Here is a 20,660-nt window from a genome sequence, read left to right on the forward strand (position 1 = left end):
CAGCCACTGATGAAGTCTCAGTCACATCACAAACTTTCTGAGCATCTGAAAACATCAGTGTGATTCTGCTTTCATCCAGACCATCAAAGATGAACACAACTTTACACTCCTCATAAATCTGTGAGTCCAGATCTTGAAGTTCAGGATGAAAGTCCAGCAGAAGTGTGTGAAGACTGTACTGATGATCTCGGATCAAGTTCAGCTCTCGAAATGGAAGCACAAACATGAAATCTACATCCTGATTGGCTTTTCCCTCGGCCCAGTCCAGAATGAACTTCTGCACAGAGACGGTTTTTCCGATTCCAGCGATGCCTTTAGTAAGAACAGTCTTGATCTGCTCTTTCTCCTCACATCCTGCTTCAGCGGAGGCTTTAAAGATGTCATTGCAGTAGATTGGAGCGTCTTGTGAGTGTTGTGTTCTGGCTGTTTTCTCCATCTGTAAAACCTCATGTTCTTCATTCACTCCTTCTCTCTCTCCCTCTATGATGTAGAGCTGTGTGTAGATGCTGTTCAGGAGGCTTTCATTCTCCTGGAGTTTCAGTCCCTCACATAATCTCTCATACTTGTTCTTCATGCTGGTTTTGTGCTGCTCTTTGACTCTCTGTAGTTCATCATTCACTGCTTGATCAGGTTTATTCAGAGACGCTGTAACGCTCGTGTTGTTCAGACAGAAGACAGAGGAGACTCCTCCAGAGATGCTTCGCTCTCCATCTGCTCTGCTGAAATATCACAAGAACAACTGATTAAACATGTCTCAAAATAAAGGATGTGTAAATTATAATCTAAACCGATAGAGATGTCAGTCTTGTATTTTCAGTATAATTTTACTCTGATCTGCAGCAAACACTAGATGTGTGTGAACAGTGAAGTGTGTTCAGGAGCACAAGAGACAATAAAACAAGCTCCTGCAGCTCCTCACAGAGTCTTCAACACCTTACACTGCACAACAAACATCTTCATTATGTTGGCTTCTCCTTCTTCTCCTTATTTTTCTGAGACTAAAAATTCAAAACGTATCTTCTCCTAGGGCTTTAAAGCCACAAGCCCCAAACTCGGCAGACACCTGCGGGATAGAGCGGTGGTGTGTGCTATATCTTTTCAGACTGATCAGACTTAAAGTTTTTTTTAAATTATTTTTTTAATGTAAAAATACATTACCCATAGACTTACATTATTTGAGAAAAATTGCGCCCCTACAGTTGCAATACCCGGAAGAGATTAAGGGGAGGAGTCGGGTTTCGTTTCACTTTTAAACCGGTTAAAATTCAAGTAAATAATACAATTTCCCTCAAACTGACAAGCTAAACCAACATATCTGATTATTACAGGGGTCAGGGCTCATTAATAATTGATTTCTGGGCAGAAAGCAGTCAGAAAGACGAGAGAAGAATCACGGCTGGTTAGCAGGCATTGTCTCCACGGAGCTCAAAACGAGCGAATTTATTCTTATTGAAAACCTTTTTAAATTAAATTATATTGGCGATTGCACGAAATCTACCCGTTAGAACACACCAAGAGCTAAATTCAGATGTTTCTGAACTGTTTAAAGTAATAACATGATATATTCGCGGCAGCCAACTATGTGATGCGAGCGATGTATTTCTCTGAACACTTGAAGTCCACATAGAGAATTTACAGCCTTTCACATTAAAACACTGCAGCGAAACGGCACAAAACAATTAGAAGAATATATTATACACATGAAAATGAGTGTTTATATGTGCTTGTGAGATTTACTCTGTCAGACTGAAAGTCACATAGATTGATCATGGTAAAGTCATTTATATATTTTTAACGAGCTTCTTAAAATACAATATTACTCCGAATGCACACAATCCACCCATTAGAACACAACAAGAGCAAAATCCAGGGTTTTTTGAGCCGTGTATGTGTGCAAAATGCAATATTTGACATCGCGAAGGGAAAAAAAAGTCACGGACAAATAAATACACATTTCATTCACACTGACAAGCTAAACCAACATATGTTATTATTACCGGGTCAGATCTCATTAATAAATTATGTCTCTGGCCAAAGAACAGAGAGAAAGACGAGAGAGAAATGAGCGCTTCATCAGCCAGCCCAGTTATCACTACGAGCTCAGAATAAAAGCATTTTTATATTTTTTAAGAGCTTTCCAAAAATAATATCACAGTGAATGCACTAATCCACCCATTAGAACACAACAAGAGCAGAATTCAGGTGTTTTTGAGCTGTTTATGTGTGCAAAATGAAATATAATTTGAACGCGTGATACAGCTTTTTATTAAAAAAGAAAACGGCAAGGGACCATGGAAAAAGACTGTTGCAGGTGTATTTTTTATGGTATTATTTTTCTTTTGAAGTTTAATTCATACATTCAGCCATATTGCAATTCTGGTCTTTTCGACCTCTTGAAATCATAATTAAGACTTTCTTGTACAATTTAAGACTTGTACAAATTAAGACCCTGCAGAAACCCTGTAAACTTCATAAAATGATTAATAACTTATTTTACCAGCAAATCTAGACGTAACTATATTTCATGTCCAAAGATGAAAGCGGCATGTTGTCTGTAAATAGAAGGAAATGTCGTATGTGTCCAGGAAAAAACAGCTAAAGGCTGGAATACACTACATGACTTTTAAAATCAGAACAGATTTTTAAACACCAGATATCATATGATTACAGACTGTGTATAATCACAGAGTAAACTGGGCATCACACACAACACGACTGAGGATCACACACTAACAGATTATAAATTCCTTCCAATCACAACAAACTCACACAGAAATGTGCGCATTGTTGCTAGGAGACACCTGACGAATGAAAACAATGTGTTTTAAAATCTGCTGAAAATATCAAACATGTTTGATCTCCTCCGATTGAATTAATCATAGTCTATAGATGAAAAACTGGAGCCTGTGACCATCATACACTACGTGACTTTATTAGATATGTCAGCTCAAATATACAGACTTTTTTTGTGATTGACTTTGTACCTTCAGACTTTTTGCATTTAATGATATACATCTTAATCAAAACGTTTTTTTCATTTAAAATAACATTTCATATTTTTGTGTGAGATAAATATTTTATAACATAACATCTTACACTGAAACCAATATCTTTTATACTAAAAATGTCTCAGTGTAGATTTTGGTGAGCTTAATATGTGCGTTTACGCTAATATTTATATAAAACTGTACCTGAGATCAGTCTTTGTTTCTCCACTCTTAAACTTTTCTGGATGATCCATAGACTCCTCACTCCTCACAGACACACAGCTGGACTCTGCTTCTGATCTCTTCTGATCAACTGAACTATAACAGAGAGAGACATTAAAGTCAATTCTTTGAATTATCATATTTAACAAAGTACAAACTCATATATTATGTAAACAATCACTTCAGGATTATTTCATTTACACAATTTTTTATTACAAAAGACTATAAATAGAACTGTGTTCTTTCACAAATGCATCTCTTCGTGTAACACTATATATTATTAAAATATCAGATAAAGATAAAAAATATTTTTTAGCAATGTGCATGAAACATTTATCATATATTGTAGAAAATATACATTTTGATAATATAAAATGATATGCTATAAAAATATTTATGTAAAACTGTACCTGAGATCAATCTTTGTATCTTCACTCTTAAACTTTTTTACTGGAGGATCCATAGACTCATCAGTCCCCACAGACACACAGCTGGACTCTTCTGATCTCTTCTGATGAAATAATCTATAACACAACAGAGTTATTATTTATGATCATAATCATTTTCTTCTAAAGTCTTTTATGTTCCATTAAAAACACTGTATGAGGCAGATTAAGGTTTCAGGGGCCCTAGGTAAGACCCCAAGTATGGTGAACTGAATCGAGATTTTGCTATCTTTCTCTGCCTTTGAGAAAATGGAAGCTCAAACGGCTGATCTTGAATCTCCTCCTTGTGACGTTATAAGGAGAAATTTACCTCCTCTTTCTCTGCTTTGCCCGCGCAAATATTTACATATAATTCAGTCGCAATGTCAGCACAGGCGTTACAAACAGACTTTTATGATATGGATTCGACAGCACCGGCACAAACAGTGAGTAACAGTGTTCATTAATGCCTGATCTGTGATCAGCGATTTCTGATGTGTAGCTAATCTTTCAAGTTCACAAAGACTTTCTTTCTAAATCGTTTAATAGTGTTTATGCATCAGTGAATCAAGCCAGTGACAACGATCAACTTCACGTTGTTTCTCTTAGTAGCATGAAACAAATCTGTTATTTAAATTGTGATTTAACTACAGAGAGCGATCAAAGAAAGCTCCCTTTATTTTCGGAGCTGTCACACATCGCGAGTAAATCTGCACACTTGCCTAAGCTGCCGTTACAATGAATGACGCTGTTATGCTGCACAACGAAGCTCTTACTGTATTCATGTGGTGTATTCATGTGTTTGCTGTTAGTTGTGGTGAAAGCATTTTGTGAGAGAAAACGTGTTGCAATAATGACGAGATCACTGCATTCACGCAATAAACAGACTCTGTCTACTCAATGCTCATCACTGCAGGGATGGGAAAAGATCGAAAAAATAATTATATAATCTACACTTCCACGATTCGTTAATCTCGACAGCTGTAGTATATATATATATATATATATTTGAGAGGGGTTCCACATGTAATACGCATTTCAAATGCAAAGATGTCAGCCAATCACAACAGTTGTGGTTTACTCGGAGTCTCACAGCAGACACGCCCCTTCAAACAGAGCATTCAAGCCAGAGGGCTAATATCAGGATATAAAAATGCTTTTTATTTCTACATTTTAAATGTAAAAATCATACTAACAATATAAGTACACCTAAGGAAACATTAAAAATCATTTAGAGAAAAGGAAATAATCCATGTCATGGGACCTTTAACAAAATCCACTTGTCCTGGACAATCATTAATGTTGAGCCCTGGAGACACACACACACACACACACACACACACACACAGCCAATCCTACAGTGTTTCCTCTACATTCCCAGTGTCCCCGCAGGATTGTGTGAGACTGTGGAGGGTGATAATTGGTTCCATTTTCCATTTTGAGCCATTTCCTACTGAATATAAATTCATGTGGAGCCACAAAACCTATTTGATCCCTAAAATGAAGATAACATGGCATATAGCTAAAGTTTAATATTCAGTTATGTTACAGGACAGGGACGCAGCAATCATTTCAGAAGTGAGGAGGACAGGAATGTCAAATGTAATAATAATAAGAAGAAGAAGTAGTATGTATGTCTAATTGACCAAAAAAATAACATTTTACAACTTTTAATTGGCTAAGAAATAAAATATATTGCTGGACAATAACCAATAATCTGTATTCTATAATTCGATAAAGTTACTACAAACACTTTTTCCATTTTTATCACAGAATAGAGCAGAAAATATATTTTATAGCTTCTGTACTGTAATAAGAAATGCTGTCAATTAGCACTTTATCATTCATATACTTTATAGTCTGTAGATGACTTGAAAAACACACATAAACAATATATTGTCACAATATTGTTTGTCTCCAGACACAAAAACTCCCATCACTGAAGGTTATTTAATACAGTGTTTCTTCAAAGTACCTGCATCCTGGAGAAAACTCTTGATCTGTGGATGTTTGTGTGTCCTCCATGATGAAACTGAACTGAATCTGATCTCCAGCACTGACTCTGAATAGAAATGACAAACAAACTCAATAATTCAGCTGAACGGATCCTGAGAGAAACAGATCATGAGATACACATGTTCAGATACACAATGTTAGTCGTGTGTTAACAAATGATCAAATAAACCACACACAACACCAAACACCAATCAAAACACCTTCATCTGCTCGAAAAAGAAAATATTAAACATAAAATAAACAAATAGAACATATAAAACTAAACGTCCTTCTGAGTAAATCTGAAAGCGGAAGTCACTGTAAAGCACTCAGCACTCACCTTATTTACACACATTCACAAAATCCACCGACTTTCTATGAAGCAGCTACACGAAAATCATGATTTAGTTCCGATGAAACACTTTGATATTCCGTACAGAATCTTTTCTGGCTGTTTAAATGGTGAAAGATAAACTCAGTTTTATTCGAGACACTGAAAAAAAATGATGGCGCCGAGACTCTGAAGGGAGCGTCTTTAAACTCCACACACAGCGAGAAAACGCTTGTGATGTCAAAACAATATAGCGTACACGTTTTAGCAAACAAAATCATTAAAAAAAACAATAATTAAATCTTGCATTGTTATGCGAAAAAAACAGAGTATAAATCAAGCGGGAACCTCCCCGTCAGTATCTTGAAACACAGAAGTGTCTTAAACTGTAATTAATCGACTGGCCGCTCAGACCCATAGACCTCCCATGTTAAAATACACAACTTTACAGCAGAAAAACATTTGTTTACAGCCAGGTACAAAAAGTGGTTTCTTTGAAGCAGCTACACGAAAATCATGGCTTAGTTCCTATGAAACACTTTGATATTCCGTATAGAATAGATTCTAACTGTTTTAACGGAGAAACATCAACGCTAAACATTTGCTTTCACTTTTATTCGAGACTCCACGCAGCTGTAAATCTTAAGGGAGCGTCTTTAAACTCCGCACAGAGCGGAAAAACGCTTACGATGTCAAACCATTCTTCAAATAACGCACACGTTTTAGCATACAAAATCATTTGTAAAAAATCTAGCATGTATACAAAAAAAAAGGATGACAAGGTATAAATCAAGCATCACCATCTCTCTCTTGAAACACGGAACTGACTTGAACTATAAAGACTTAAAAGATAAGGCAGTGTAAACTAAATTATTACAGTTTTTTACAGACGCTAGGACACATTTCTCAATACTTAGGTCTCTTTTTCAAAACTCTTCACACAGTGAGCACAACAGAAGTCTATGTGGGCTAAACTGAGGATCAATTATCATTGCTTTGGCACAAAATGCACTCAATGACTACATCTCTCAAATTTCATGAATTCTTTTCTCACTCAGACACAACAACTGCCAAAACTCTTTGTATGTACCGGCCAATTTGCACATGCTTACATACTGTTTTCAAACAACTTATGTTCAAACAATAACAATAACATAATACAAAACTGAATAAGACAGCAATTTGCTACATTTCTACAGTAATATTTTAATGAAATATATTTTATATATTTTAAAATGACATGCTATAAAAACAATTATAAAAATGACCATCCACATGATCAAATGTCCCTCCTGGATGCAATGAATGCTGATGCCTGGACATATCAGCAGAAGATTGCCAGGGATGGATCAGGCATGCCAGAAGATTCTTGCCTAGGTGTATTGCCCTAGATGACATAAGATATGATGTGGATGAGAACCTGTGGCCAAATGGAGAAGACCGAGTAGATTAGCATTACTATTGTATCTGTATCAGTGGATGGTGTGGATACAAATTCTTGTATTTTGGAATTAGTCAGTGCAAAAAAATAATAGAAAACAAACGACATAAAATATTAACAAATGCTGCATCATGTCTGATTCATTCCAGTAACATATATTGCAGTGAATTATAAACAGAGATGTGTCCTTGTTTCACACAAGAAAACACTGTATAATGCTACATGTTGTTAGTGTTTTTTAGGTCATTGTTTTGTGGATGACAAAGTGTGTTTGTCGGCTGTGGACCTTTGCAAGTGTTCTGGAAGAATGAGTTGATTTGAGACCTGAAGAAAGTGTTTTGGTAGTTGTAGTGCATTTTGAATGTGAAATTAACTGCTTTGTCAAGCTGAAAGTTTGTTCGGAGAACTGTGTGAAGAGTTTTGCAAAAGTTACCTAAGTATTGAGAAATGTGTCCTAGCGTCTGTAAAAAACTGTAATATAATAAAGCTAATAGGGTGGGTGGCAAGTGGTCATGAAAAAAACTAAATTATGAGCATTTGGTTGCAAGAATCCCTTACTAATATTATAAGATGACATCAGTGGGAAAAATTTAATTATAAATATAACAAATTGTAATCAAAAGTATATGACCCCATTAAAGGGATATTTTGTCATCATTTAGGCTACGTCCACACCAAGCCAGAGCTCTCCTTATCGAATCTTTTTTTCCAAATCTCAAAAAATATCACAAAAGATCACAAAAATGAAGGATTTAAGAATGTTAAAGAATAGTGATGTGTCATTCTAGAACGATTTGTTCATTTTGAACAAATGTTTAATGTGACTCTGGAAGAACGAGTCGTCTCGGGGAGTGATTCGTTCAGTCGCGCATGCGCAATGTTCAATAGGTTCTGTTCCGCTAGTAGTGATTCACCTGTGTCAGTCAATGCAGTCTTGAGCCGGAAAGAGAATTGATTAGTTCATAGTTCGGGTCTATCGGGTTTTTGACTCGTTCCTTAATCACGTGACAGCCCCATACGCTAAACCATTGCAGTCTGAGCCGGAAAGAGAATTGATTAGTTCATCTCATGAGTCTTTCGGGTCGAGTCGTTCCTTAATCACATGACAGACCCATACGCTATTTCTGACATTTCTGTCACTGTGTTTTTGTTACTGTTTCTTCAGGATCTGTGGTGTGTTATTATTTTATAAATAAATAAAACCCTGTTATAAATAAAATATTGATTAATTTGTCTTTTTGACTGTCTATCGGTAAATACAAACTAGGCTATATAATAATAAAATTATCCAAGCCTACAATAAAAAACTATTTATAGCCTAGTTTGTTCATTTTCAGTCCAATTTTGAGTTTGCTGGTATAATAATTGCTTTTCCTAGGCAGACTTGACATTTTGGTCTAATATATGTATAAGAAGATTGCTCAAAAAGGACATAATGATATAAAAGCAAATATCATTTTGAATCCTAAACAAGTAACACTACAGTTCTATCGTCTAATCTGAAGGGTGAACTCAAAAAACATAAATCATACAACAAGGTCATTTTTGAAGATTAGATAAAAAAATAATAATAATAAGTACTATGCTTCCATTTGTAAGGAAGGTTGTAAATTAATTAATTACTCTAGCCAATGCTGTCACGTCACGGGACAAAAGATCAACCTGAATACCCGAAAGATGAACTAATCAATTCTCTTTCCGGCTCAGACTGCATTACTTTAGCGTATGGGGCTGTCACGTGATTAAGAAATGACTTGAACCCGAAGACTTTTCAGACAAGAGATGAGGTGAGCTGATCACAGACTGAAGACCCAGGTGAAACATGTATGAATCTTTTCTGTTTATCATAGCATTATAGTTTTGTATTGTTTGTAGTGTGATCAACGTTTGCGTAAGAACTAGATGTGTTCGGGAAGTAACGCGTAATATTTTAATTAGATTTTGCTTAAATGAATGAAATAATCTAAATGACTCGAAAAAGATTCGTTCATTTTGCTGAACGAGTCGTAAAATGATCCGAACTTCATCATTATTAAAGAATGTCCATATGATGAAAATCACTGGGCTCCGAAACAACATGTCAGCGATTTTCAGTGACATTCTTGAAAACAATTTCTTTCACAGAACAAAAGAAAGTCATACAAGTTTGAAACAATGTCTAGAAGAAATCATAACCAAGAGAAGGGGTTAAAAAATAACAAATTCTAGATTTAGATATTACGGATACTAATACACTCACCTCACTGATGAAGTGGAAGTGGAAACAGCAGGAACCATTGAGACCTTTAATTTAAGATTTGTTAAACTGAATATGGTATACTATATTACTGATCATTGAGATTCTTAGCTTTTCTTTTCATGCAAATCAGTGATTTATTACCTTCGTGTGCCTAATCAACACAGATTTGTTTTTCTACATCCAGCTCAGTAACAGTATCTCCCCAGCTGCTCTTCTCTGATGCTCGCCGATCACTGTTTGTGCCGCCAGACTCTGTGTGTGACTCTTACCCAAACTGACCTTGTCCTCTTCTGATACACGTCTTAGCCAGATAGATCCTCCATCTGCAAAACAAATAAATAACAAATAAACAAACATAAAAATTAAACAGCTTTCAGGATAATAGAAAGTGTCACTTTATTTTTGATGGACTCCTGGTCAAATTATCTGTTTTCTTACTTTGCTTAACCTGCAACTAATGTAATATATTGCTTCAACATTAATCAAAGGTGATCTTTCTTTTTTTAAATAATTTTTCCTCTCAAGAACTGGTGTTTGGTAACAAGGGCTGAAGACACCGTGTTGTGTTCGCCTGTTGCACACCTGAAAATAGAGAAAAACATTTTTACCCTCTGTAATGATTCGTCAAATGAGTGGGAGGAAGCAAGTGCGAGTTAATAAATGTTTAATAATAGAAAACGGACAAGATTTTTGGGAATATTTAAGCTTTTGTGGTCTCAGTTAGGTTCATTAAAGTGTTTCCATCAATTTCAGTCTCTGTTAAAACAACAGGAGTCAAATTATAGTTATAAAGTTAGAGATATAAAGGCAGTTATAAAGTACACACAAACAGTACTATTTGAATTCAGTATACTACCTTGATAGGGACAAAGCTGTCTCTTTTGAGGATTGATGATAATATCATCCTGCTGTCGTCCAGGTTCAGTTCTTCAGGAATGAAGTAGCAGCACATTACCAAGCAATCAGTGTAGCTCACAGCGCCCTCTGTTGGTGAAAATAATCAAAACACAAGGGATCTGGTGACCAGCAGACTAAACTCTTTACAAAGATTTTGAAATAAAACATCTGAGAAAGGTCTTTAGGTGTAGTAACTATGGTATACGCAGAATAATTAACTCTGGACCGGTTAACTATTTTAATATTATGGCCACATTAACATTGTGTGTGTGTGTGCTTAATTTTTCTACAATTTCTTGGCCCATCGTTATTTATTCATATTGTAACACACAATTATGACATTATGTAGGTTTTATTTGCATAGCTTTTCAAAAAGATTATACTTTATTTGAAAGGTTTTGTTGTCTTACCTCAGATATTCAGATATTCAACCTGGTTCAAATGCTTCTGTTTTCTTTGTTTCCATTCTCAAAATCAAAACAAAATAATAATATTAATAAAAAAATAATCTTGTCAGTGAAACCTTAGCAACACACAGATATGCTTCACATTTGAAGGAGTGTTACAGAAGGACATGTGTTCCTCAATAATATAAATGTGTGCTCAACCTGATCATGTCCAAAATGTGTTTTTCCAAAATTTAAAATAATTCATTTTTTCATGTTCTGAGCTGAATTAGGAGGCTCTCTGAGATTTGACGGTTGAATGTGGTATGGAGGAATTTTTAAAGGATGTACGGCTGTAAAATATGAGGATAGTCTTTTGAACAGAGTCTATTTTTAAGGGTAATAATTTCACTTCACCCTCTCAATTTAACACAGAATAGCTTCTTTTCCATTTATGAACATAAAACTGAACTTAGATTTTTGTGATTTTTCAATTCTGATCTAAAAATTGAGAAAAGCATGGTGCAGTAAATGTTATTGTGCAGTTCAGAGATGTGTGAGGTGGTCATGAGTACAGACGAAACACACTGTATCAGCTCAAGACCGAAACATTTGGGTTAAACTGATGGAGGCCACAACTGCATCTGACATCACAATTAGTAACTGAATAAAAGTAAATTCATTAATACTCATTATAATTTAGAAATAGTAATAGTGAGTTAAATAGTAATTAACTAATGTAACAAGCAAATGGTGTTCTAACTGTACTCGGTCTAGTCTTTACAGTAGTTTGCAGAAATCATCGATTACAGTAATAACAAACAAGACATTTCTCTGGGTTGTTTTGGATATGTTCACTCATAGCTTCAAGCTCATGTAAATAAGAGTTTAAATATACTTATTAGATGAGAAACATAACTCAATGTTGAGGTAATGAGACTTTTGATTGTAGATGTTTGTGTATTGACAAAAATGAGCAGATATTGTTGATTTCTTCTGAAACTCTAAAGGAGACACACCTGAGATGATTATATGTCTGTTTATGTCTTTTCAGGAGAAACATCTGAGATTTCAACTTAAGTGAAAATATACATTTCTATGAAGGTAAAATGAAGTTATAAAGATTGCATGCGCAGGGTAACATTTGTAGAATTGTACATAAGACTGTAAGCGTAAATTAAGCTATATCTATCTATCTACATAGCAACACTCTAGCAACTATCCAAACCAACCTAGCAACTCCCCGGGTAAGATGCAAAGTCAGCTTCAGAGTAATAAGGTTTATAGTATTTACTCTCTTGGAATTTTTTAAAATACAGATATGGCTCCAGACTGCAAACATTTTTCTGTCATTTTGACAACATTTTGTTGGCGGTCGCACTGGTGTGACCACCGCGTTGCCCAATTCCATTTCTGTTGAATGTGAGAAACATCAAATGGCAAACAAAAAGCGTGTAGAAATAGTTTATCATCTCAGACCACTGATTAAGCACAGCGCAGCACAATCAAACTGTTCGAAGCTCAGAACAGTTTTACTCTGGAACCAGTGTTGATCTCAGGACACTGTAACAGTGCTTCAAGATCCAGTGAGAAGAAATCAAATTCTGCACATAATTCTCTGTTACAAACAGATCAAACAGCGCTGAGATAGAAAACCACAAATATTAAAGGACAACTATATATATATATATAACTTCATGGTGCTGGTGCCACTACCTTCAAATGTTAGTCTGGAGCCTGAGACAGTGACTGTAAGAGTCAGATTACTGTTTGGACACAGCCTCACAGCTACAGTTACTGTCCGAACTGTAAAACTCTGGACCACTCTGTGTTTTTCTAACAAGTATTTACACAGCAGTTTATTACAAAGCTCTGCTACATAGGTCTATTAAAATTCCCAGAGAGTGGAATTAATCAAGTTGCCAACACTTAGCCCAAGGAAGGTTCAAACACTAGCTATAGTGTAAACCAACATCATTTAACTAATGATTATTTAATCCAGTAATACCAGTGACTATGGTTGCCTGAATCCTCAAACACAGGAGATAACTTCAGTTGATGTCAATTTTGTTTCCAGGTTGTTCTCAAACACGTTTGAGCTGTTGGCCAATCAGTGCTTATGTGTGCAGGGCTTGCTCTGCAGCATTGCTCTACTAAAACAGCACATTACAGCCAACAGATGTCCTCTACTCACAGCTGCACTGGGTCTGAGCAGCGATCAATACACTGTTAATATACACATTATATTAACCTACATCTTCTTTGTGATGTTTGTTATTTCTTATCCTCATTTCTCACATCAACTTACAACAATAATACAGAGAGTGCAGCATTCCTTTTTATGAGAATATGTAATCATTGAGCTAAATAAACGAAACATATCACAAAGTTAATAAGTTCTTATGCAATATTTGTTTACAGGGCTTTGAGCCCGGTCCGACAAATGAAATGGTGGTTTTGTGCGCTAGGCCGAAGGAAAGAAGATTGGCAGAAGGCATCAGGCAAGGTGTAGGAATGAGAAGTGGTTTTAATTAATACTGTTTTGAAAAGTACTTTTTTCAAGATGGTTTGTGATTATTGTTATCTGCAAGATTGTTACAAGAACCTTTAATGAACACTGTGTATGTTGTTATATGTATGTTTTCAGGAGCAACCTGTATCTTGACCTGTGGCCTTCCAGACAGGTCAGTTCTGTCAGTTCTGCGGCTGAGTGATATTTATGAAGGCATGTCAAGAGAAACGGCTCTTTAATAACCATCATAGGGATTTCAGGGGATGTGCCTTTGACAGACAGTGCTTCTGGAGAAGTACAAGAAGGGAGTGTACTCTCCTATCAGCTTCCAGCCTGGAGCCCACCAAAGACCTGTCCACATACCACCACAGCACCACGAGCATCCTTGCCCCCTGATGGCTATCCTCTGGGTCCCTCAGAGTGCTGTTTTGTGTTGACCCACCATCAGCAGCTGCGCATGGCTTCTCTAGCAACAACACAGGTCATGGCACACCAAAGTGAGATTGGTACAAGACAACAAAGCACAATGAATGAATGGCATGCGTTGAGAATGACACAAGTTACTTCTTCTAGATTCAGGTAACTGTAATGTTCATATATCTGTACATGAATATACAGAGATGAGGGAGTCATTACAACAATCAAGGGAAAGGTTGATTACTTTTACTTTTCTCTTCCAACACTTTTGGCTTGAAACATTCAGTGATTCATAGTGATTTCATTCCATGCAATCAGTTTCCATCAATTTGTACATATCTTTTGGCTAATGTTTTATTTTGAACTGTTTCCACAAATGTACAGGATCTGTGGTTAACCTATTAAAGGTCATTTTTCTGTAAATGTTATTTGTTTGTGTGTGTGGTGTTCTGAATTTATATTTCATTAGTACTTAGATGTATATACTGTACGGGGAACGATTCAATCATGTTTATTTGTCATATGCATGATGTAAAGGTTCATCAGCAGGAAAATGAAATTTCAACACTCATGAGAACTTGTAAAAACATATGAATTATTTATAAACAAAAACAATAATTATAAAAAAGTTAAACAGATTAGTTTTAGTTTTAACAGATTTAAAATATTCTAAATATTCTTATCAAATAATTTACACTCCTTCAGTCTATGAATCAGACGCTCAATGTGTAAAACGCTCAGATGTGCAACAGCTTGGGTCTCCCTGACCTCCTGCTTTGGCATCTGAGGTCTCCCAGCGAGAAATACAGGTCTGTACACTTTACAGGACACACAGTCATGCACAAGGAAGCCTCTGTCGATCATAACTGCTATATCTGGCCTAAGCAGAGTAAGAATACCTGACTCTACAAAGATACAGAACAGTTACAACAACACAGTTCTGATGGTTTACAATTTATTTCCATTCATTCAATCCATTTGGTTCTAAAAGTGCTACTGTTAGTTCTGATGCATTACAATGTGACGGGTTCCCAAATGCTTTCGGGTCGGGTGTAGGTTAATATTCAATGAATAGCTTCAGGTTCAGGTCGGGCTTGGGTTGTAGTTAAACTAAAACTACATGCAGTAGACTACGCTGGTTTCATAGACACGCAGACACACAACCATTGGACACAGAAACCAGACATCACAGAGCACGGACACTTTTATAAGTAAAACAGCTTCGACAGGCTACTGACTCGTAAAGTCATATTTCTCTGCAATGAGTGGGTAAAATCACAGTTTTTGAAGTAACTCCTCATTACTCATTGCTTGTAGAGGGTTCGGGTCGGGTTTGGGCTCTAAATGTATCAGATGATCTCAGGTATGGACCGGGTTCAGGCTTCGGTTTAAAGACTGTCCAGACCTCTAATGCCTACTAAGACTTGCATATTTGTGCATAATGTTTTGACCCTGGATGCTTACAGAAGGATAATATTTCATTTGAGTGCCAGAAATATCATAAGCATTCATAATTGTGTTGGTTCATGCTGAACTGGTTTTGATAAATGTACTCTTTTTAATAAGTCAATTTATATTGTCACTGTTTTTAAGTTACATTGTCTGAAGGGTTTCCCAGTTTTTCAGGGTCCAAATTTTGTTTGTATTATATTTATTAAGAAGGGGCAAATTATAATCTTGATATTGAAAACATTTTCATGTGTGGAGATTTAATTTATTGACAAAGTTTGAGTAAACGAGAATATATTCTATGAAACATGTTTACGTTTATTTAATTGAATATTTTATTTTTTTCAATATATTTGGATTTATAGAAATCTTATATATTTACATGTACAGAAATGTAATATGTTAACAAATATTAGAAATTATTATATGGACATATATTGCAAATTAATATTTTTACATAGTCTAATATCTTAATGTATTTAAATATAAAGGATATAAATATATGTAAATATTTCTGATAAAAATATATTTACATATGTTTAATATAATTAAAAAGCAGCCAAAATGAAATATTTAAATATATTATATATATATATATATATATATATATATATATATATATATATATATATTTTAAAAAAATATATATATATTTATAAATATATAATATATTTGATTCTATTTGATTTTAAGATATTTAAATATATCGAAATCTATTTATTAAAAATATATTTAACTCTCTGTGACTTCTGTATGGGAACAACACTATAGAAATGTGAAATCAGTGCATAATCCAATAATGCATTACAGAATAAAGTGAAAGAGACCATAGCACTGATAATTAACAAAACATATATTCAAAATTAGTCCATAACACAATGAACCTAATTACATAAATTCTATAATTTTATTAAATTTGAGTTAAAGTACTGATTATATCTGAAACACACTGGACACTTGATAAGAGAAACATTGCGCTAACTTCTTAACACTTAACTGTTACACAAACCATGAGTTTGTTTGCTCTAACATTGTGTTTTAATGGTGCATGTACTTTTTAAATAATCATAACTTGCTCAATTTTCTACCAATTTTCAAACTGTTTGGTTTGTTATAAACGTCAGAGATGTACTTATGATACTGCATTATGACTATAGCTCTGGTCCTTGATGGCAGATTCAGTGTCTGTCACCACGATGATCGACTTTTAGTCAGTCTTTACCTGAAATGTACAAGAGAGCGATGTCCACAAGACCGTCGAAGCAGACGGGAAGGTAAATGTGGTCATGTACTAGGGCAGGAATGTCAGCAAACAGGGATGGAAGATCTTTTCCTCATATCTACAGCTGACAGGCTTGAAGAGGTGTTGAGGACAGCTGGTAGGGACTCATCCTGTGCCGTCACATTGCCTCTGTTTAACATCAGCTTCCTAAAGATGTGCTTCAACTGGACGGCATTAGGGTTGTTATTCCAGCCACCTTAAAAAAAAACACAAGATATACGAGTATAGTACACAGATATTTAATCCATGCTTTAAAATGTTTTATGCTTTTAAAAAAGACCAATTAGATCTAGCCACCCCTGAATGATCTTTCTACATAAGTTAAGTTGAATGACATTATCACACAATTCAGACTGTACCAGTGGTGACAAATTCTGAACAGATTCAGTCTAACACAGGCATTTTTCTAAATACTTAAAATGGTTTGTGACACTTTCAGGTACTGTGCATGTCTTCAGAAAACACATTTTACAAATAACATAAAAACTTATGGAGCGACAAACTGAAATCAATACAAGCATTTGCTGCCACTTTGTGTCCCTCAGTGTCTGGTAAATATAAATGATGAACCCTAGCGGATGCTCTAATGGAGCTGAAGAGAAGCTCTGAGTGGTCCTGGTTGAACCTGTAGGTCCGGACATATCACTGTCCTTCAATCAGCACAGGAACCGTCCACATCAACGTGTCAGTGTTTGTGATGAAGCCCAGGACACAGAGGAACCTTCAAAAGCAAATACTGTATTACTGTGATGATCCTGACAAACCAGGACACGAGAAAACAGGGATGCAAGTCCATTGGCAGGTTGTCTTCCGCTCTTCTAGAGGTGCTTGTGCTTCTTGTTGCTACCAGCTAAAATAAAGTCAAGATGTTTGGAGTGTCTTTAATGTGCTGTAATAAACAACACATTATATAACTTTCAGAAACTAAAACTAAAGTGAGATTTAATCACAATCTTATACACCTTGAATTATTGTTGGTCAGTGATACACAGACCCTCTGAAGATGAGCTGGAAAGTTAAAAATGTTTGGCACAGCACCATCTTTAAGCCGGACATTGTGCCCCGTTCTGTCAAAGTCCTCACTCCTGAAGAAAAGAAACATTCTGTGATTGTGGAAACAAACTTGTGAAAAGCTTTGGGTCAACAGCAATCTTGTAATACTATTATATCATATCCCCGCTGTTCCTGTGTAACAGGACCTGTATTGTGCACACATCCACTGAGTAACTAACAATTATCCCAAATATAATCCTAATATTGTCATATCTTACAGGTGAAAGGTGATCCACCGGCTCTCGTTTTGAGACGACGGCGATTGGAGCATCTGTAGACTGCACAAAAGTCTGGCATCTTCTCCTATAAAGCCAGAAATGTCCTGTATCATAATGTAAGATGATTTTAACAAACCAAACCGATTGGAAATCATGTGTAACTTCAGTTCTATTGAAAAGAAAGAGCAGTTCTGTCTCTAACACTGATGTAAAATTGCTGTGTAGCAGCTAAACTGTAACTACTAGATCTCACTCAAAGCTTCTTGTTATTAGCCAGATAATAACTACAACCACATCCACAAAGATGGTCATTTAGACAAAAGATCAGTTGTCATAAAATCGTTATTGGTGTCAGTAAAACCTTTATAACTGAACAGCTCGCTTGTGGTCTCAGCCAGTAGTCGTGATACACAACTGCTGCACGATTAAGTCGTTTTTCGAAAAGTAAAGCTGCAATTTCAACATGTTCGAGCATCCAGAATAATAGCCACGTTAATAACGTTTATCTTTGTCTGTCGGGTAAAGTGTGTTTGAGCTCGCGCCGGTGCGGGTCAGAAGTGCGGATCGAGGCGCATAACGGCCGCTAGGGGACGCTCGCGAGCACCTTCTGATCCCTAAAATGACAAATGGGACACTCTACGGTCTCGTGGACTTAACGGACACGCGCACGCGTGTAAGACCGCGAGGACACATGAAGTGTTCGTTTGGGACAGGGCCACTCACTCACTCCCCAAAAGCACAGCACGCAACACAGATAAGCGTCCCATTCCAACAAACACATAATTAATAGTTCCCACTCACATTTACTGTACTAAATTCCTTCTTTGTTTGTAAGGGCAGTCTTATCAATGTGCGCGTGACGTAGTTGTGCATGTGCAGAGTCTGTCAGAGCGGTTCCAGTTTACTTTCGGTTTCGTTTTCTCTGCCGCTATTTCAAAGAGTTGTAAATGTGCGTGCATTAACGTAATTAATTTATCTTTCTTTATCAGTCTGCAGATCTGTTTCTATCTCCAATTTACATAATTGGCATCTATTACAGTCCCCAACATTAAATCTTACTCTGAAAAATTTCTTTGCAGGATAAATATGATTCCTAATTTTAAAATGCACCTCTTTACATTTAGACTTGACAGGAAATGTAAGAAAATTATTTCTAATTTCAGACAAAATATATAAGATCTCTTTACTAGTCCTGGAAAACAAAGTTATAATAGACAATTCCTCAAAAATCTGTGAGAACATTTTGTATCAGCAAAGTTTAAATTTTCTATCATAAGATCATGTATTTTGGGAAATATTGTGGAATATTTTACTTGTTCCTTGAGTAATTTAATCATCTGCAATGGTATATTATTAATTATTTTATCATACATTTTAGAGGAGCTACTTACATTATATTTACCACAAATATCATCATAACTCAATATATTCCTGAGTTGTCCATAACATGTGTAAGTGACCATGTGCCTTTCTTCCAGCACTCATCGATGAACAGAGATTATATATTCACCAAAATACAGCTGTTATTCCAGATAGACGTGTTATGTGGGTTAAAATAATTTATTAATAATGGTAATAATAATAAGGTAAAAAATGTTCACTGCATTGCTTTTCAACCTGATTTTCTTTTTTTTTCTTTTTTTCTTTTGTATTGTTTCTAACAGGATTGAGCGTCTCTGGCGTGATGTCAGAATCACGGTCACCAACAAGTCCTCAGACACGCTGCACTCGCTGGAGGCAGAAGGATTGCTCGACAGATCAGTGATTCAGGACCTTTTCAGTGTGCACTACACTTTTCTCCCAAGACTTCAGGCAGACTTGGACACATGTTCAGAAGCCTGGACTCATCATTCACTCTCCTCAGAGGACAATCGAAGTCCTGAGCTGATGTGGCAGATTGGAATGATGCACACAAATAATGAGCGATCTGAGAGATACGAGGAATGGTAATGCTGTCTTAGTCAGTAGCCCTCACTGCAGAACACACAAGATCCAGCGAGCAGAGATGCTCGGTTAAGACATATTTAAAGTTGGAGGAGATGGATCTAGATCCAGGGGTAGAGACAGGTAGGTTTAGGGACATGTAAAGTGCTGTTCTGCAGTACGGACATCTCGTCTTTGTTATTCTGTCATCACACTGCTGTTCATGTAATAAGTGGATTCCTAACTATTTAACCGCTATACCTTCAGGACATCGAAGAGCCAGATCTAGACTGGGACGTAGCAGCTACTTACAATGTCTGTGAAGATATTGAAGCTGTTGTTCCCGAATCTGAATGTGCTTTGAGTGCAGATGGATTGAGGACTCTTGAACATCTGCTGAATTCAACTGCTCCTAATATCTCTGTCAAAGAACTGAACTTGCTTTGTCTGGAGTTTGCAAAGTGTGTGCTATTGCTCTCCGCCGGCCTCATAATGCTGAGGATCTCTGTGTTTGTCTCTAGCTGCTGTGTAGGTTACAGTACAGGAACATGCATTTACTAGAGGCAAGCAGAAACTATGCTGACCATATCGAAGCTGACAGTCAGGATCAAATGTGCAGAAGTAATGGGGACATGCCCCTGACCAGTAATCCACTGCATGAAACTGCTGACGGTGATCTTGTCTTGTTCTGCATCTCCTTTAGTGCAGTTTGTTTTATCCAGCTGTTCGCTGTCATCTTCAACCCTGCTCTCCTTACTGCTGCTCCCTTCTTCTGCAGAAAACACACACATCTATGTCTGCAACCTTACTTGCAGAGGTGGAAAGAGTACAAAAATATTCTACTCAAGTAAAAGTACCATTACATTAATGAAATTTTACTTAA

At 36.1% G+C, this 20,660-nt stretch overlaps 1 protein-coding gene and 1 long non-coding RNA gene across 3 annotated transcripts in view; both read right to left on the minus strand.

Moving 5' to 3' along the window:
• The window catches only part of LOC132095595 (NACHT, LRR and PYD domains-containing protein 12-like), a 594,505-nt gene that overhangs the window by 506,325 nt on the left and 67,520 nt on the right, over positions 1-20,660 (minus strand). The gene's annotated exons all lie outside the window — the stretch shown is intronic.
• LOC132095591 (uncharacterized) overlaps positions 16,554-20,660 on the minus strand; it is an 8,758-nt gene continuing 4,651 nt past the window's right edge. For both annotated transcript variants that reach the window (XR_009422462.1, XR_009422461.1), the window contains 2 exons: positions 17,546-17,668; positions 16,554-16,779 (listed from right to left, as the gene is read on the minus strand). This is a non-coding gene — a long non-coding RNA (uncharacterized LOC132095591). The remainder of the gene's footprint in view (positions 16,780-17,545; positions 17,669-20,660) is intronic.

This window comes from Carassius carassius, chromosome 19 (genome assembly GCF_963082965.1).
Source record: "Carassius carassius chromosome 19, fCarCar2.1, whole genome shotgun sequence".
Taxonomy (NCBI): domain Eukaryota; kingdom Metazoa; phylum Chordata; class Actinopteri; order Cypriniformes; family Cyprinidae; genus Carassius; species Carassius carassius.